This window comes from Durio zibethinus, chromosome 6 (assembly GCF_047325235.1).
Source record: "Durio zibethinus cultivar Kanyao isolate XHJ-2024 chromosome 6, ASM4732523v1, whole genome shotgun sequence".
Taxonomy (NCBI): domain Eukaryota; kingdom Viridiplantae; phylum Streptophyta; class Magnoliopsida; order Malvales; family Malvaceae; genus Durio; species Durio zibethinus.
In genome coordinates this window covers 34,498,171-34,515,395 of record NC_143167.1, presented here as the reverse complement: position 1 = coordinate 34,515,395, position 17,225 = coordinate 34,498,171, and the positions used below count along the sequence as shown (strand labels likewise).

General features: G+C 34.5%; 1 pseudogene across 1 annotated transcript; it reads left to right on the top strand.

Annotated features, from left to right (window-relative positions):
* Positions 1 to 123: 123 nt before the first annotated feature.
* Positions 124 to 14,745, top strand: LOC111286545 (putative RNA-dependent RNA polymerase 3; annotated as a pseudogene). The gene is made up of 21 exons (XR_016343275.1): positions 124 to 670; positions 774 to 933; positions 1,036 to 1,165; positions 1,460 to 1,534; positions 2,120 to 2,306; positions 2,857 to 2,890; positions 2,989 to 3,107; positions 7,386 to 7,581; positions 7,705 to 7,792; positions 7,932 to 8,075; positions 8,446 to 8,493; positions 8,581 to 8,652; positions 9,137 to 9,243; positions 10,020 to 10,168; positions 10,452 to 10,668; positions 11,507 to 11,732; positions 12,666 to 12,811; positions 13,389 to 13,551; positions 13,903 to 14,044; positions 14,183 to 14,349; positions 14,432 to 14,745. The product of XR_016343275.1 is annotated as a putative RNA-dependent RNA polymerase 3 (transcript).
* Positions 14,746 to 17,225: the final 2,480 nt, after the last annotated feature.

Genomic DNA, 17,225 nt, shown 5'->3' with positions numbered 1-17,225 from the left:
TGTTAAAAATTTGTTCCGATTAATTCTTACCTTGATCAGAGGGTCAGCAACAAATCCAACGGCTCACTTATGAGAGAGCACGATAAAAGTATCGCTCTTTAACCCCTTTAGAATTTTGATACCAAAGCTTTCTTCTTCTTCTTCTTCTTCTTCTTCTTCTTTTTTAATTTAATTAGTATGTATATTAGTTCCCTCCCTCTTCTTGGCCGATCGCCCTTCAAACGATCAAATCAGAAAGAGAAAGAAAGAAGAAAAGCCTTCCACTTTCCGTTTCAAAAGAAATTACTACTACTATATAAACTTGTGTTCTTTCGAGTTGTTTTAAGAACAATTTGATCAACGGAGAGTAATTTTCATGAGGACGTAGCTTTACCTCGAACGGTCGAAGAAGCAATATCCATAATCTTTCGTGAGTAAAATCAACAGCCACTTACCAACTCCACGAGATGTGCTCTAGCTAAAAAAGGTGAAGAAGCAGCTTTAAGAATACTAGAGACAATTCAACGGTCGACAATCCGTTATTCATTTGATGGATTTGTTATTTATATGATACGAAACGAACGTAACAACGGCTCTCCTCAAAAACGGCCAAGTCCTTCTTCTTCTCATGTAAACTGGAGCCCCCTTTCTTCTCCGGTTAAAACTAGCCGACATATAATGGATTCTCTAGGTTATCTCTCTCTATCTCTCTCTCTTTATAAAGCAATGATTGGTTTTTTATTTAATGCATTGTTATGATTTTTTCCCCTTTTTTTGGATTTTTGGTTTTATAGTTAATTTAAGGGGAGATGATGATGTTATTCAGACCCCAATTGCTCCTGCTTTGAATTTTGCATCAAACGTCGTCGTAGAAGAAAAGTTTAGTTCACAGTTGATGGCTTTGGGGGAGCTTGAGTTTAGAAAAGCGTTCCTTATTTTAAGTTACATTGGCTCGTAAGTGTTTTCAATGTACCTATCCTTTAAACAAGTTTTGGCTTTTTTTAAGTAAAATAAAAAAAAAAAGTTGATATTTTTTTCTTGGCCGTTTAACTACAGGGAGAGGTTGGAAGAAGTAACTACTGCTGATAAAATTCGAAGATTAAAAGATTTGGCCATGGATAAGTTTGAGGAAGAGGTCTGGGTTTCTCTGGGCCGACAGTATGTCACTCCGGCTGATCGTCGTAAGGTAGCATAACGTGTTTTTAACCATATTCTGAATTATGTTACATGCTAACGTCTGAGTAAAACGGAATTTTGAAAAAAATGTTACGAAGTTTGTATCAACTAAGATTTTTCCCACCAATAGAATTTAATTTTCAGCCTGTTGTCTCTGGAATGCAAGGATGTCTCAAAAGTTTGGAATGTGTATTAGACCACTCACTCATATGGGCATTACTCCCTTGCCTGTGATGATTTATGCAATTGATTATTTTCTGTTTTTTGTCCTTCCCCCTCACCCTTATGTTCCCTTGTCTTGCAGTCACTTGAGTGGGAGTCTGGAAAGACGTACGAATACCATTGTCATGTCTCTGAAAATGGGAGTTGTAGGTTCAAGGTAAATTGGGAATTGCAGCTTCAAGGTTCTTACATTTCCTTGATTTTGTTCTTACATTTAATTTGGTTAGTCCTATTAAGCCTTTCCACATAAATTCCTTCTTTATTGTATCAGTCTTTTGTCTTATCTTTATTACTGGATAACACTTTTATTTTTGAGGTGGGGTGGGGTGACACTCTTTTCACCTACCATAAAATCAAATACTTCAATTTGGTTCCTTGATTGTATAAAAAGTTTTAAATTTGACTTTTTTTATTCTTACACTTAAAGGAATTGCTGCAAATAGTAATTATATTATCTAAGCATGCACGCATTTTACGTACTTTGAAGCTAGTTTCCCTCTTTTAAATTTGAAGTTATAACTTTTGTGCTCTGTTCTTACTACTTTATGAGTAATCGGTCTCTTGGAGATGAAGCTACATTATTTTTAAGGTTCCACAAACATCGGTAACCTAAAGTGTATTGCTTATTAATTATTTTTTAGCATTAATTTTCTTTTATAATATTTTCCCTCCATTTTATTTTATATTTTTTTATGTTCTTATTGTCTTGAATGTATTATGGTTTTGATGTGCTTATTTTCAGGGTCCTTATGTGGACAAGACTAGTAGAACTCACTTACAAAGGGTTTTAGGAGATGATAATGTTCTGATCGTAAAGTTTGCAAGCGTCTCGGATGGTAAAAGTTCAGGTGACGATGATTGTTTTGCTGAGTACAGCAAAATTGCGAAAAGAGGAATCCTTGTTGGTTTGCGTTGTTACCGGTTTTTTGGTTAGTCGTCTAAACCACACTCTTTTAATGATGAATTTTTCATTCGGTGTTCTTTTTTGTCGTTTCGTATCATTTATAATTGTTATTCCAGCATCATCAATATTGTCTGTTCAAGGAAGCCAACATGTAAGGTGATTGGTTTTATATTCTCAGCTAGCAGTATGCATCTCTGAATGTATTTTAGGCACACATATCCCTGATGTGCGCCTCTGCCAGAGTGGAGGGAAGCTTGATCTGTCTGCTGAGTTGTATCTCTTGTTCTTGTCTTACTAATGAGAATTGTAGAAATCTGATTCTTTTATATTAGTGCAATTCTTTTATATTACTGCAGATCTCATTGTTTTATGTTAGTGTAACTTGATTTTTTAATTTATTTTGAGAATATTTCTCATTTATTCTTTTGATTTAGTTAATTATTTCGACTATTAAGTTTTTAAGGATTTGTTTTTATTCTAGAATAAAATAATTTTCTTTGCTTTTATTATTTTTTATTTTCTGTTCCATGTAAGTTGCTTTCTAATAAAGAACTTCATTGTTCCTATTTATTTAGATGTACTCCTTCGTTGTAGATTGAATAAGAAGAAGTAAGTACAATTGTTCTTTAAGTTTTCTATATGTTATCAGAGCAAGTCAGCCTGAACCATTAGACTGTAACCACATGAGTTTCTATTATGGCTAGCAGGAGTGATAACTCTTTTTCTATAAAGGTATGGCATGAGAAAAGTCACAAAGAGGTGATGCTCCAACAAACCTTTCAAAACAAGTCTGCAACCTTTGAAACTAGTTTACTAGCACAAAAAGGTAACTTTCTAAATGCTATAAGTGTTCAACAGGGAAATACACAATTTTGGATTGTTGATTCAGGAGCATTAGATTATATGACTGGAGATGTATCCTTATTCAACACATATAGAGCTTGCTATGATAGTTTTGCTATAAAAATTGCCGATGGCTCTCTTTCAAAGGTGGCAGGAATAGGTTCTATTGTAGTTATGAAAGACATAACACTCGACTCTATCCTCCATGTCCTTAATTTAAGCTGTAACCTACTTTCCATCAGTAAATTTATGAAGGATAGATGTTGTGTCACTAAATTTTTTCCCAACTTGTGTGAAATTCAAGAATTGGGCTTGGGGAGGATTATTGGTAGTGCTAGGATGTGTGAAGGGCTCTACCTTCTTCAAGATGATGCACTTGAGAGATCACAAAACTCTTGTACAACCTTAGCCTCTAGTACTAGTAAGGATGACCTTATCATGTTATGGCATTATAGATTAGGACATCCAAATATTTCATACCTAAAAAGGCTATTTATGTCATTATTAAATAACATCTCTAAAGATTTTCAATGTGAAATTTGTCAACTTTTCAAGCACACCTGAAATATCTACCCTAGTTTTTCCTATAAATCATCTCAGCCTTTCTCAATGATTCACAGTGACATTTGGGTACCATCAAGAGTTAACAATATCACTGGTTCTAGGTGGTTTGTTACATTCATTGATGATCATACTCAACTCACTTGGGTATTCCTTATCTGAGATTCGTCAAATCTTTTAAAACTCCAATAGCATGGTACAAACCCAATTCCAAGCCAAAATCCAAGTCTTAAAAACTGACAATGGAAGGGAATAGTTCAACTCTGTGCTTGGCCCTTACCTTACCAATTATGGCATTATCCATCAAAGCTTTTGCGTTGACATTCTATAACAAAATGGGGTTACCGAACATGAAAACAAACATTTGATAGAAGTGACCAGATCTCTCTTGTTGACTTCCAATGTGCCTAAATATTTTTGGGGAGAAGTTGTTCTCACTGCAACCTATTTGGTTAACCGAATGTCTTCTCGAGTTCTTGGCTTTAAAACACCATGTCAAACTCTCTTTGCTTCTTACCCACAAACTTGGTTGATCTCTTCCATTCCCATCAAACTCTTTGGTTTCATTGCCTTTGTTCATATTAGCCAACAAAACTACAACAAGCTTGATCCCAAAGCCTTAAAATGCATATTCCTTGATTATTCCCTAAACTAAAAGGGTTATAGGTGTTACTCACCCATCACAAAAAAATTCTATAGCTCTATGGATGTGACCTTCTTTGAGAATCTTCCATACTACAACAAGAATGATATTTAGGGGGGAAATACTACTCAGGAATATCAATTCTTAGCTATTGACTTGCCAATTTCCCAACCAACCCCTTCAAAACCATATTCCCAACTAGCCGCTTTAAAACTAGAATCTCAACCAGCCATTTCAAAACCAGATTCTCAACCTACCCAATGTATCAGCCATGCAGATTATGAAACCCAACCTGTTCAGACAACTCTTGACTCTATAAACCTTAAGATTATGCAAGAAAAAACAAAAGAACTGATACTCTACTCAAGGAAGCAAAAACCACAGGAAGAAATGGACAATTTTACCTAGCCTAGCATTAAAAATCAACCTAATTTGAGTCTCCAAGAACCTAAAACCAACACAGGTAATGTCCCTATTGAATCTGAAATTGAAACTTTTGAGCCAGCTGGTGACCTTGACATTCTTATTACATTAAAAAAAGGTGTGAGATCATGCACCCAATACCCTATCTGCAATTACATCTTATATGACAAGTTAAATCCAAACTTTGAGCCTTGACTTTCCAAAAAATATTCAGGAAGCCCTTAATGAACCAAATTGGAAGGTAATAGTTCTTGAAGAAATCAAGGCATTAGAGAAAAATAGGACATGGGAAATTTCAGATTTTCCTAAAGGAAAAAACCCGGTTGGATGTAAGTGGATCTTCATAATAAAGCACAATGTAGATGGAAGTATAAACAGGTTCAAAGCTAGACTTGTTGCAAAGGGGTTCATTCAATCCTATGGGATAGACTATGAGAAGACATTTGCTCTGGTAGCCAAACTCAATTCAATTAGAGTTTTACTGTCACTAGCAGCCAACTTGGATTGGTCTCTTCGCCAACTTGATATCAAGAATGCATTCTTACATGGTGACTTGGAAAAGGATGTCTAAATGGAAATTCTACCTGGTTTCGAAAGGCAAGACAACATGAGCAAAGTGTGCAAACTCTGAGAATCTTTGTATGGACTTAAACAGTCTTCTTGGGCTTGGTTTGAACGGTTGACCAAGGCAATGAAGAGGTATGGATTCTTTCAATGTCAATATGATCATACTGTGTTTGTTAAGTTTACTAATGAAGGAAAAAGAGTTATTCTTATTGTTTATGTGGATGATATCATAATCACCGGAGACCACAAGGAAAGAATAGATGATTTGAGGAGACTCTTTGCAAAGGAATTTGAAATAAAGGACTTAGGGTTCCTTAAATATTTCCTTGGAATGGAAGTGGCTCATTATAAGAATGGAATATCAGTATCTCAGCGTAAGTATGTACTTGATCTACTCAAAGAAACCGGTATGATTGGATGCAAACCTGCCGATACACCCATAGACTTAACTAATAAAATTGGAAGTGAAAATGGAAGCTCTCTCACTGACAAAGGGTGATACCAAAGACTAGTTGGGAAGTTTATTTACCTCTTTCACACATGACTTGATATCGGGTTTACAGTAGGGATGGTGAGTAGATACATGAATAATCCAATTAAGGAGCATCTTAAGGCTATTCATCGCATCCTATAGTACTTAAAAAGGAGTCCTGGTGAAGGTTTATATTTTAAGAAGTCAATGGACAGGGCAGTCGAGGTGTATACAGATGCTGACTGGGCTATATTAGTAACAAATAGAAAGTCCACTACTGGATATTGCACTTATGTTTGGGAAATTTTGGTCACTTGGAGAAGTAAAAAGCAAGCTGTTGTATCTAGGAGCAATGTTGAGGCTGAGTTTAGAGCAATGTCCCATGATATTTATGAAGAAATTTGGCTGATGAGGTTTGTTGGAGAACTAAAAGTTCAAACTGTGACATCTATGACACTATTTTGTGATAATAATGCTACTATAAGTATTGTCAAAAATCCTATTTATCATGATAGGATCAAGCACATAGAGCTAAACCTACATTTCATAAAGGAAAAGATAGAAAATGGGTCGGTCAAACTGGCCTATATCCCTACAAGTTCACAAATTGCAGATATTCTAATTAAAGCTCTTCCTAGAAGATTTTTTATGGTTTGAAATTCAAGCTGAGTATGATTAACATTTATAATTCAGCTTGATGGTAAGTGTAGAAGTCTGATTCTCCCACATTAGTGCAACTTAATTTTTTAATTTATTTTGAAAATATTTCTCATTTACTTTCTGATTTGATAAATTATTCTGATTTTCAAGTTTTTTGAGATTTTTTTTTAATTTTTAATTTTTTTGTTTCATGTAAGTTACTTCCTAATAAGAAACTTCATTGTTCCTATTTATTTATATGAACTTCTTCATTGTAGATTGAATAAGAAGAAATAAGAACAATTGTTCTTTTAAGTTTTCCACAAGAATAGTCTGCGTCTTCCAGTTTGTTGATTTAGGTTTTTTATTCAACTTGTCTTAGAGAATTAGCACAAAACAATGCGGCGAAAGCTGTTTTTAACCCATGAATTGGTTCTTTGCTTTTCTACAATCTTACTTGATAGTTTCCCTAATTTAATGGTGGTGAAACGTATCATTCATTTATTTATTCTTACCTATGCCACTTCCTAGTTTTTGTCTTTATGATAATTAGGATGATCAATTACAACAACTAGGGGTTTCAATCCTTTACAGATTAGGGGTTTTGTTCCATTTTAGTGCTGGGTGCTTGAGGTTCTATGTGCGTGAAAGAAAGGATTGATCTTATTTTCTAGGTTGCAGCTTTGCGTGGATGTCCTGACTTGTACACACATATTTATTTCCTTCATCTGTAACATGTCTGTTATTGAGGATCCTGTGCTTCTCATTTTTTTGGTACACCTATAACAGGGAAAGAATTTTGAATACCCGACTTCCAGGGAATGGCTTTGAATATGCACCAACTTGTAGGATGTGTTGACTTAATATATTCAACACCTATGATATCATCTGTTCCTAACTTTTAAGAATGGCAAATTAGGTTTTTTTTTTTTATGCCAAATATGCTGAATTTTCAGTGTTCAATGGAGGCAAAAAAGCAAGAAAGAAAGACCCAACTTCCTCATCTGTTAGGTGCTTATTTGTTCGATTCGAGTCAGATGCATCTGTTGATGATGGTAAAGATTATGTTTTATCTGGGAAAACAATTCAAGAAGCCAGACGTGTGTTTATGCATGTCCATACCCTCTCAAATATAGCCAAGTATATGGCCAGGTCAGTGATAATAAGAATCTGCATGTTTCTTTTATTCCTTTAAATTTCTTGGACTTCTTTTGAGAGGCATTCTTGAGGTTGATTGTTTATAACTTAATAGGCTTCCTTTTCCTTGGGCTATAGATTTTCACTAATCTTGTCAACAACCATGAAGCTGGAAGTTGATTTAGCTGATGTAAATGTTGACACGATAGAAGATATACAATGCCAGGTATGATATATGGATTTAAGTTTTGAATAAAAATCATCTTGTTTCCCTTCTTAACAGCTTGTTTCTTGTGTTTTCTTTATGAGTTTTTAATTTGATATTTTATCAAATATATATATATATATATGCATATCTATTGCAGGACAAAGATGGAAATTCTGTTTGTAATAAAGATGGGGAACCTTGCATTCACACAGATGGAACTGGTTATATATCAGAGGATTTGGCTTTGAAATGCCCAAAGAATGTTTTTGAAGGAAGCATTGTGAATGGTGACAATGTTGAGGTTGGTGATTTGGGGCTTGATTTGCTACTCGTTTTACGTTTAGTTAGAGATGAAAGTATGTGCATTATTTGCCCAATGATTAATCTTTCCGGTGTGAACCAAAAAAAAAAAGAAAAAGAAAAGAGTTTGACATATGTAAATCTGAAACAACATTTTCAATAAAACTTCATTTTATGGAATTGCTTAAACTTGATAAGGTTTGAGATATTATGGATGGTCATGCTTTTTATGTCTAGGTAATTTTAAAAGGCATGGTTTCCAACTATTCCTTTTTCATTTAGTCCTTTGTGGTACTATTTGTCAATTTTATTCTTGTTTTCCTTTCCATTTATATTTCTTATCTTAATAACATAAATTTCTTAACCTTTAGGGGAAGTTTTCGGGCATGAATTCGACAGAATCTGACCATAGGGTACCGGTATGTGCATTTAACAACTCAGTGTTGCTTTCTTTGCTAAATTTTATCCATTGATTATCATTCCTTTCTTTTTTTTTCTTTTAATAGCCTTTGCTGATCCAGTTCCGCCTCTTTAACAATGGTTCTGCTGTGAAGGGAACCTTACTTGTCAATAAAAAGGTATATTTTTGTCATTTTCAATGTTTGAGAAATTATAAAAAGGACAAAATTTCCCTTTAATTAGAATAACTTACATAATCCAAAATGTCCATGCTTGAAATGAGAATTGATGATTAGTTCTTTGTAGGAGTAGTTCCAGTTGAAGGCAGTGCTAATTAAATTAATTCTGGAACAGATTGTGTAAAATTTTGGGGAAAGGTGGAATATATGGAGAACACATTGCAGATATTAGCCTGATTCAATTAGTTGTAAAAGTTATTACATCAGGGAATCTAGTTTTGTGTAGTCAATCTAATGCAATTCGATATTGGAATTGATACCACCTCAAATGCCATATTTCTTTGAAAATATTTATTGGTCAATCTTATACATTTTTGTTGTTGCCTAGGATCCTAACAACTGTGAGGAACATATTTTTGTTGGCTAATAATTTCTGAATGCGTTTTTAAAAGCTGCATGCTTATAATAATTCCAAATTTTGTAGCTTCCACCTAGAACCATTGAGATACGGCCTTCCATGATTAAAGTTAAGTCAGATCCAAATCTGTCAAATATCTGCACAAGGAATACATTGGAAGTAGTTGCAACAAGGTACTTGCCATCGTGCAGTTTGTGTAATTTCCGTTTAATATATTTGTATGTCACATAGTTCATTTTTTCTCAAATCACTTGATAATTGCTAATTGAATGTGTACTGGGTTCAATAAGGAAGAGATGAGTTGGGGTTGGAGGAGGGGGAGAGGGACCCTAAACATTCTAGAGCTTAAATGAATCTCCTAATATGAATATTAGAAATAAGTGAAAGGAAAATAATGAAAAGGATGGAATCTCTAGTTTGTATTATTCTTTATGCACATTTGTGTCTAATCCATTGAATAGATAAAATTAGATGTACAAACTTTGGGCAAACTACGGGAGCTAAAGGTCTTTCTCTCCAGCAAATTTGGATGGGATGCCCATTCCCAGTTATTGGATCACTCTGGTGCTCATATCTCCAACCTAATTTATGGGCATGGAGCTGCAGTTTGAAGCCAATGACTGCTTATCACTTTTAAGTTTTGACTTCCCTAGAACTTAACAGCATAGCATGATATGGTGATTTAGAAGTTGAAAGCATGACTGCAGAATAATTCGGTGCATGTTATTGTTGCTGAAATCAGTCTTCCAGCCCCATTAGAAACTACCTGCATACTGTTATAAGCCAATACCCAAGTGAAGGTGTAAAATTTCTTTTATTTTTGACTTGATTTTGATGAATTTGGTTTTGATGAGATTGATTTACCTTGAGAAATTTGATGCCCTGTGAGCACTTTATTGTTTTTATTTCATTGCATTTTAGGATGATGTTTTTGTGTTATCTACTGCAGCAATCAGCCAAAGAAGACTTCTCTTTCAAGGAATATGATTGCGCTTCTTAGCCATGGAGGTGTCCCGGATGACTTTTTTATGGGCATATTGAAGAATGCTATAGAAGAGTCACATGGTGTTTTCTCCAATAAACGTGCAGCTCTTAAAGGTAGATCTATTAACTTCTATATAACAATAACTTCAAGCATTTCCCCTCCCTCCCTCCAATTTTTATTTTGAAGATTATACTACCTTAATATGAATATATTATATTTGTTTAGAAATGAAATACTGTAATTCCAATATTTTTATTATTTTTTTATTTTTTTGGCTTTGCATTATTGCCTTCGAGTTTGGTCGCATTTCTTGTCATTCATGTTCCTTTGCTTTATCTGCTGCCTCTCAATATTCTCATCACCTTTTGAATTGATCTTCTTTACTATCACATGCAGTTTCTCATCACCGTGGTGGCATGGATGATGTCAGTGCAATGATTTTATCAGGGATTCCCCTTGATGAATCATATTTGCAACATCGGATGTCAATAATGTTAAATGAAGAAAGGAAGGGTCTCCTAGGAGGAAAACTTCCTATCACCGAGTCTTATTATTTAATGGGTACTGTTGATCCGTCTGGAGTACTAGAAAGTGATGAAGTCTGCATTATATTGTACGTAAGTTTTGGGGTTTTTCTGTTATTCTTGTCATTTTGTTTGTGACGGTGACATAACAAATAATTACAATTTTGAACTACATTATTTAAAGATGCCATTATGGAATACGCTTTCAATAGAAAATTTGGAAGTTGATATGTACAATTACATCAGCCAGTATATGCTGCAGAGTTAACTAGCAATTTTCAAGTCTTAGCTTCAAGTTTGCAAGTTGGAATGTTGTTGATAGATTATGTATCAAATCAGGATCACTTTCCTGATTTGTTGGGATTTATATTTCTGGTCTTTTATTTGTTTCTATGTTTGGATGATTTTGTCGTGATTTTGTGGGTTCTTTGTACATATCAATTTCTCAATATATTTGGGGATTCTTTTTAATCAAATAACACAGAGAGAACATTGTTTTTTATCTTTGTTTTCTAATGTTATACCTGATTGTAGCATATGGTTTAATGTGTAATGTTTGCTGTTCTATTATGCTTATGTGCATGTTGAAAGAGAGTGAAAATGGAAGCTTTACATCTGTGCACATATACGCATTTATTATGGCACTTATTATGAGGACACCCCTAATATCATCTGTCTCCATGTTTCTCATTTATCGGACTTTTTAATTTTATAGCAAGTTGAAATTTGGTTTATTTTATTATACATTGAGACATTATAAGGTCTATGATGCATAAGAGGAAGGAATATTGTTTGGGCCCCCTTTGCTTGAACCTGTTTACTATTTGTATTAGTAAATTTGTTGATATTGTCTCAACTATTTTGGGCAGAATTAACTTTTGCATTAATGGTTGGATGTTGTGTTGTCTTCTCGGATGATATGTGTAGGGATAATGGACAGATTTCTGGGAAAGTTCTAGTGTACCGCCAACCTGGTGTACATTTTGGAGATATACATGTTCTAAATGCTAGATATGTGGAATCCTTGGAGGAATTTGTAGGACATGCCAAATATGCTATATTCTTTCCCTGTAAAGGCCCGCGCTCTTTGGCTGATGAGATGGCTGGGGGTGATTTTGATGGTGATATGTATTTTGTATCAAGAAATCCCCAGGTTGGATATTTTGAATTAGTTTCTAGTTCAAGAGTTTATTTATCTTTTCTTTTTTTTTTTTCCTTTTCTTCAGTCGCTAGCTGCCCTAGTCGCAACCCTTATTGTTCTTTCCTTTTAATAGATGGTCAAATGGGTAACCAACTTGTTTCTATCTTCATTTCAATATATATATTTTTTATTCTTGCACTGACTTCTACTGGATGCATCATGAATTTCAGTATATGCTAGAAGGTAATATTTAATTTGGTCTTTAGTTCACTCTTCTATCTTCTTACAGATGAACTTACTTGAATGCCTTTACATTCCTATATGGTTGGTGTTAGTTGCTGTCAACAGCATTTTGTATTGGCCTAGGTGTCAACAGCATTCTTGGAGATCATGCATGAAATGGATACTGGTTATTTAGGGAAACTTTTAACTATTTCTTGTCCTACTTATTTGACTAGCATTTATGAGACATGTTCAATTGTTAATATAACCATTGTACTTTAAATTGCAATCAATATATATATATATATGTGTGTGTGTGTGTGTGTGTGTGACCCGAAATATCCTATGTGCCATATTTATAAAATTTATGAAATACATTGAAGACCCTCTTTCTTGTGTGGAAATACATTCAATAATTTTAAGTTGACTTGCCAACAATAATTTTTGTATTATGTAGGTATATTTCTGATTCTTCAAACTCTGCACTACTCCTATGTCTATTGGGTGATTTTTGCCTAATGTTTTGGCTGCTAAATTTGAACGGGACATTTGGCTTACTCTTCAAACAAGAGGAATATTGTTTTTAATTAGATTATAGTTTGATGTTTTAGAGATATCCTATTCCAATTTGAATGTCGTACATTAAATTGTAGGATGAATCTGTATTTTGCATTATTTTGATGTTTTTTAGATTAGCTTGACTAATTGTTGTACTATCTTCAGTTATTGAATTACTTCAGAGTGAGTGAACCTTGGATGGGAAATTCTTCTACTTTTGGAGTGTCTAGTAAAGGACCAAGTGAGCTCTCAGATGGGGAGCTGGAGGATGAGCTCTTCAAATTATTCCTGAGAACTAGGTTTCGGCCAAGGTAATCACTTTACTGTATTCCTTAATAGCATTTTGGTTTCATTAGTAAGAGGGAAGAGCCCTGATTTGGAATGTTAACAACTGTGAAAGAGTGAGTTGATATTTGCTTGAATTATATTATGTCACTGTTTATCACATTCCTTTCTGAACAATTAATGTATTATAAATCGAACTCTTATAAGTAGAATTTCCTTTTTATCTGAAGTTTTGTAAAGGAAACTAGGTTTTTTTCATTTTTCATCTTAAGTTCCTCAAAACTAGTACATTCTCCCTAGAAAAGACTTGTTGCTTTACTTGCTTCTCATCTCAGCAAATACTTATGAGGTCATCAAAAGTGTCTTTCAGTCTCATCAAATGATATGCCGGACTTGGAGTCCATATTGAGGTCATTTAATAGGATGCTATTAACTTGTTTGCCACACTTGATAACAGCTATGGGGTGGCAACTTGGTAAGGGATCTCCTGGTTTTGGTTCCTAATGTCTCTAGTGTATGGAGGTGGAGTTCTTTGGGTAGTCCTAATATCATATTGGATATTGATTTTGGTTCTGATGTAGAGGTGCTTTTGGCTGCTTTCAGTTATGCCACGAGCCTTGCAGCTAATAATTGGCTTGCAATAATGGATCAATTTCTTACACTAGAAGATAGTAACTCTTGTGAGAAAGCTCTTCTGAAGAAAAACCTGCTACGATTGATTGATTTATATTATGAGGCTCTGGATGCACCAAAGACAGGAAAAGAGGTTAGTATGTTACTTTTTCAAGGGATTGAGATGGCTGATATTTTAGCCCACGTTTCTGTCATTCTTTTTAAGTGAAGTCAATGACAACATTCTTATCTGTCAATGGTGAGCTATTGATTTGAAGAACTTGTGACTTGGGGGTTGATTGTTAACTAAAGCAGAAAGATGAATGTGAAATCCGCAGGAGATGATTGCTTATTTTTTTTGGTTTTGCTGCAGTAAACTATATGTATGCATGTATAAGTATTTTTATTACTTTTGTATGTTTTTGACCTCCAAAGATATTTTACTTAAAACTGATTGTTGCTGTCTTGAAATTTGGTGTAACCATTTTCTCCTACTTCCAAATAGATTGAAGTTCCAGAAGACTTGAGAGTAGCTGGATTTCCTCATTATATGGAACGGGAAAATTCTTTCAAATCAACTTCCATATTGGGGAAAATGTATGATTTTTTCAAATCATATCGAGAAGAAATGTCGAGGAAAGTTAAAGGTTATCTTGATCAAAATTGAAGCTATATGTGTCATTTGACTTAAAGAGCATTTTGTTAAAGCACCTTTCTGAGTTTTATGTTTTATGCTATCATGGGATAAGTGAACGGGGATAATGTGTTTGTCTTATCTTGTTCAGAAGTTCGGAAGCTCCCTTGCTTTGATGTTGGCTTTCCTGAAGATTGCGGAGAAAAGTGGACTGAACTATGTAAGCAGTACAGGAAGGACATGACGCATGCTCTGGATGGCAAGAGCAAAGAAATGAGAGAAGAGGCTGCTAAAGCAGTTTATAACGAATACAAAGAGGTGATTGTGACGCTTTGCATTTGTATATTGCCTCTTCTGCTGAGTAAGATTCATTCTGATTCTTTATACTCTTGTGGTATAGAAATTGTACGGTGCTACAGAATTTGAGCAGAGACAAAAGCCTCTAGATCAAATCTATAAAGAGGCTCTTGCCATTTATAACATTTCCTATGATTATGCCATTAAAATAGATGACGTGAGCAAATGTGGATTTGCTTGGAAAGTTGCCGGCTCAGCCCTCTTAAGTTTGTATGCCTCAGAACAGGTGAAATGACATTGCCATGTGCACTTTCTGTTTTAAAAGACCTCTTTGCCTGAAGTAATGTCGTTTGTAATTGGCTAATAGCATATGGTTTCAAACCTTCAATTTTCAATGTTTATCATCGCCCTGAAGTATATGGTTTATGTTTTTTTTTTTTTAATTGTGGAGGAAAGCCCTCAAAATGTCATGGTTCAATTAGATATTCCGATATGATTATTTGCATATATCTCTCCTTCAGATAAAAGAATGAAATACTTTAGCAGATGTCAGCAGCATGCTTGGAATGAATTGCTGTGGTTGCAATCTGAAACATTTACTTTTACGTAGTAATGTAGCTGTTATGACGAGTTAGAACATCTGAATTCTCATTCTTTTGTATGAAGGGATAAAATGCTCTTTGTGAGACTGTTTTTTGTAGTGGCTGAATCATCCATTTAGTGACTATATGAGCTTATTTTTTGTTGATACCTCGACCATTGCTCTTGCATTGCTTCTTGGGTTGTAAATTCTAATGCCTTAAAATTAGAACAACAGTCTTCAATCCTGATGCAATATTCAGGCTTTGACGCTTGTGATTGAATTCTTTTTCGGCTTGCCGTCAACCTATCCTTTCTCCCTAGTACTTATATGAAGTTAAGAAAAAAAAAAGGTGAAAACAAAAATGAAAAGAGATATGGAATGATCCATGAAAGCACGAGAATTATGAAACTACAGAAGATATAGACAGGAGAAATCAGTCAGTCCCATTCTGGATATATACAAATAATTTGGGGAAATGTTGATCTTGGGAGCAGATACTGCAGATTTGAACCACTAGCAAAACTAAATTTTGGTTTATTTATGAAATTCGGATGCATCAAGCAGTGGTAACTGTCCACTGTCGACATTTTTACGTGAACTGGAAATTCCTTGATGAAACAGGGAATGACAAAATCAGGAATGAGAAGCAGCATGTTGTAGAATGTAGATCAATCTAAATCAGAACCTTTCTCACGTGAGTGAAATATTCTTCTAGATACGGGAGCTTTTATTTAAAGCACTTTTTGTTCCCTTAGTGCTTAAATGGAGGCTGCTCATTGGTTCTTCTAGGTTGTCTTGTTTGTTGATTTGACAAAGACTACGTAGGTCATGCCCATTGTCTTTACCAAAGAAGCAAAAGTTATCGTCCGCGCCATGAATCAAACCATCTTTCGATACCCAAAATCAAACATTTTAAAATGTTTGCCGACTTCCCTACTTGAACTAAATGTTGTGTGTAATAGCGTATTGTTTCAAACTTTCAAGTTAAGAAGAAACGTAATATAATGTGTATATATATGTAGTTTATCATCTCCCTGATGTATGAGTTTTACCTTTTAATTGTGGAGGAAGCCCCGAAAATGTTGACTTTTTTGCAGAAATGTCGAGATAGTGTGGGGGACCGTAGTTTTTGCCCTTTTCAAGCCAAAAGAAATGCATAAGGTAGGCAGGCAATAGGCGTCACGAAACTTATCATAACCCGCCAGGTCCAGGCGGCTGTCGAAGAATCAATTGGTTGTAAGTTTTAACTTGTAGCTTGTTTGCTATCTACTTTTCAAGTCTTATCCAAACCCATCGGTTATTAGTAGCTTTATGTCTTGTCAGATAAAGAAAACAAAAATAAAATTGATGAAACAAAGACAAGAAAGTGAAACATGTCAAGAGAGGATAGAAAATGTGCAAAAGAACAAAACAAAACTGAATGGTCCTGAAAGGTTTATTTGTATTAAAATTTATATTTGATATATTATATATTGTTAATAATCATATAATGATATTTTAGAAAAATAATTTTAAAATTAAAAAATATACATTTAATTTTGAAAACATTTAAAATTATTTTCTATTATTAAAAAAAGCTAGTATATTCCAATTGATATACTGAAATCATGGACCTGAAAAGAGTCAAATGTGCTAAAAATCAGCAAGACATGCACGTTCGCAGTCCCCACCGCCAGCAATCCCTTGTTGACATGTGACCAACCTCCGCCACCCACCATCACCACTTAGCCACCACGTCGGTCCAAATCTGCCAATTAGCCGCCTCTCCTCCCACCCACTCTCCCTATTTTCCGTTATTTAAAAATTTTACGTATTAAATATGGAGCTTAGTTGCCTACTTCCACGTTCTATCCTAAACACAAACGTTATTTCTAAAATATTTTTGTAGTTCAGAGTTCAGATGATTCGAGCTTTCCAACAAAGACAAGAACCCTTCCGTCTCATCTTAGCTGAAATTAGTACTCCTGTTGTCCTAACAACATTTTTTTTGTACGCTACACTAACCATTTCTTATTTGTCTTAATCTCATAAAGATAAACATCACTTCTCTATCTGTCTTCCAAAAAAAAAAAAAAATCTTATGTTCATGAACGAGTTACTATTTGTGTCCACATGGGGTCTTACTGCATTGAAAACAGTTCACTGTTTTCAAGTTCTAGGTGCATGACAATGACGTTGATTATTTTAAAGTCTTCAACTTGACTTTTGATTAATGCTAAAATTGAAGTGGCACACTGAAAACAGCTAACCCATGTGTTTTTTTAAAGTTCTGGGGATTGATTATTTATCTGTAATATATCCAGTTGGATGTCTC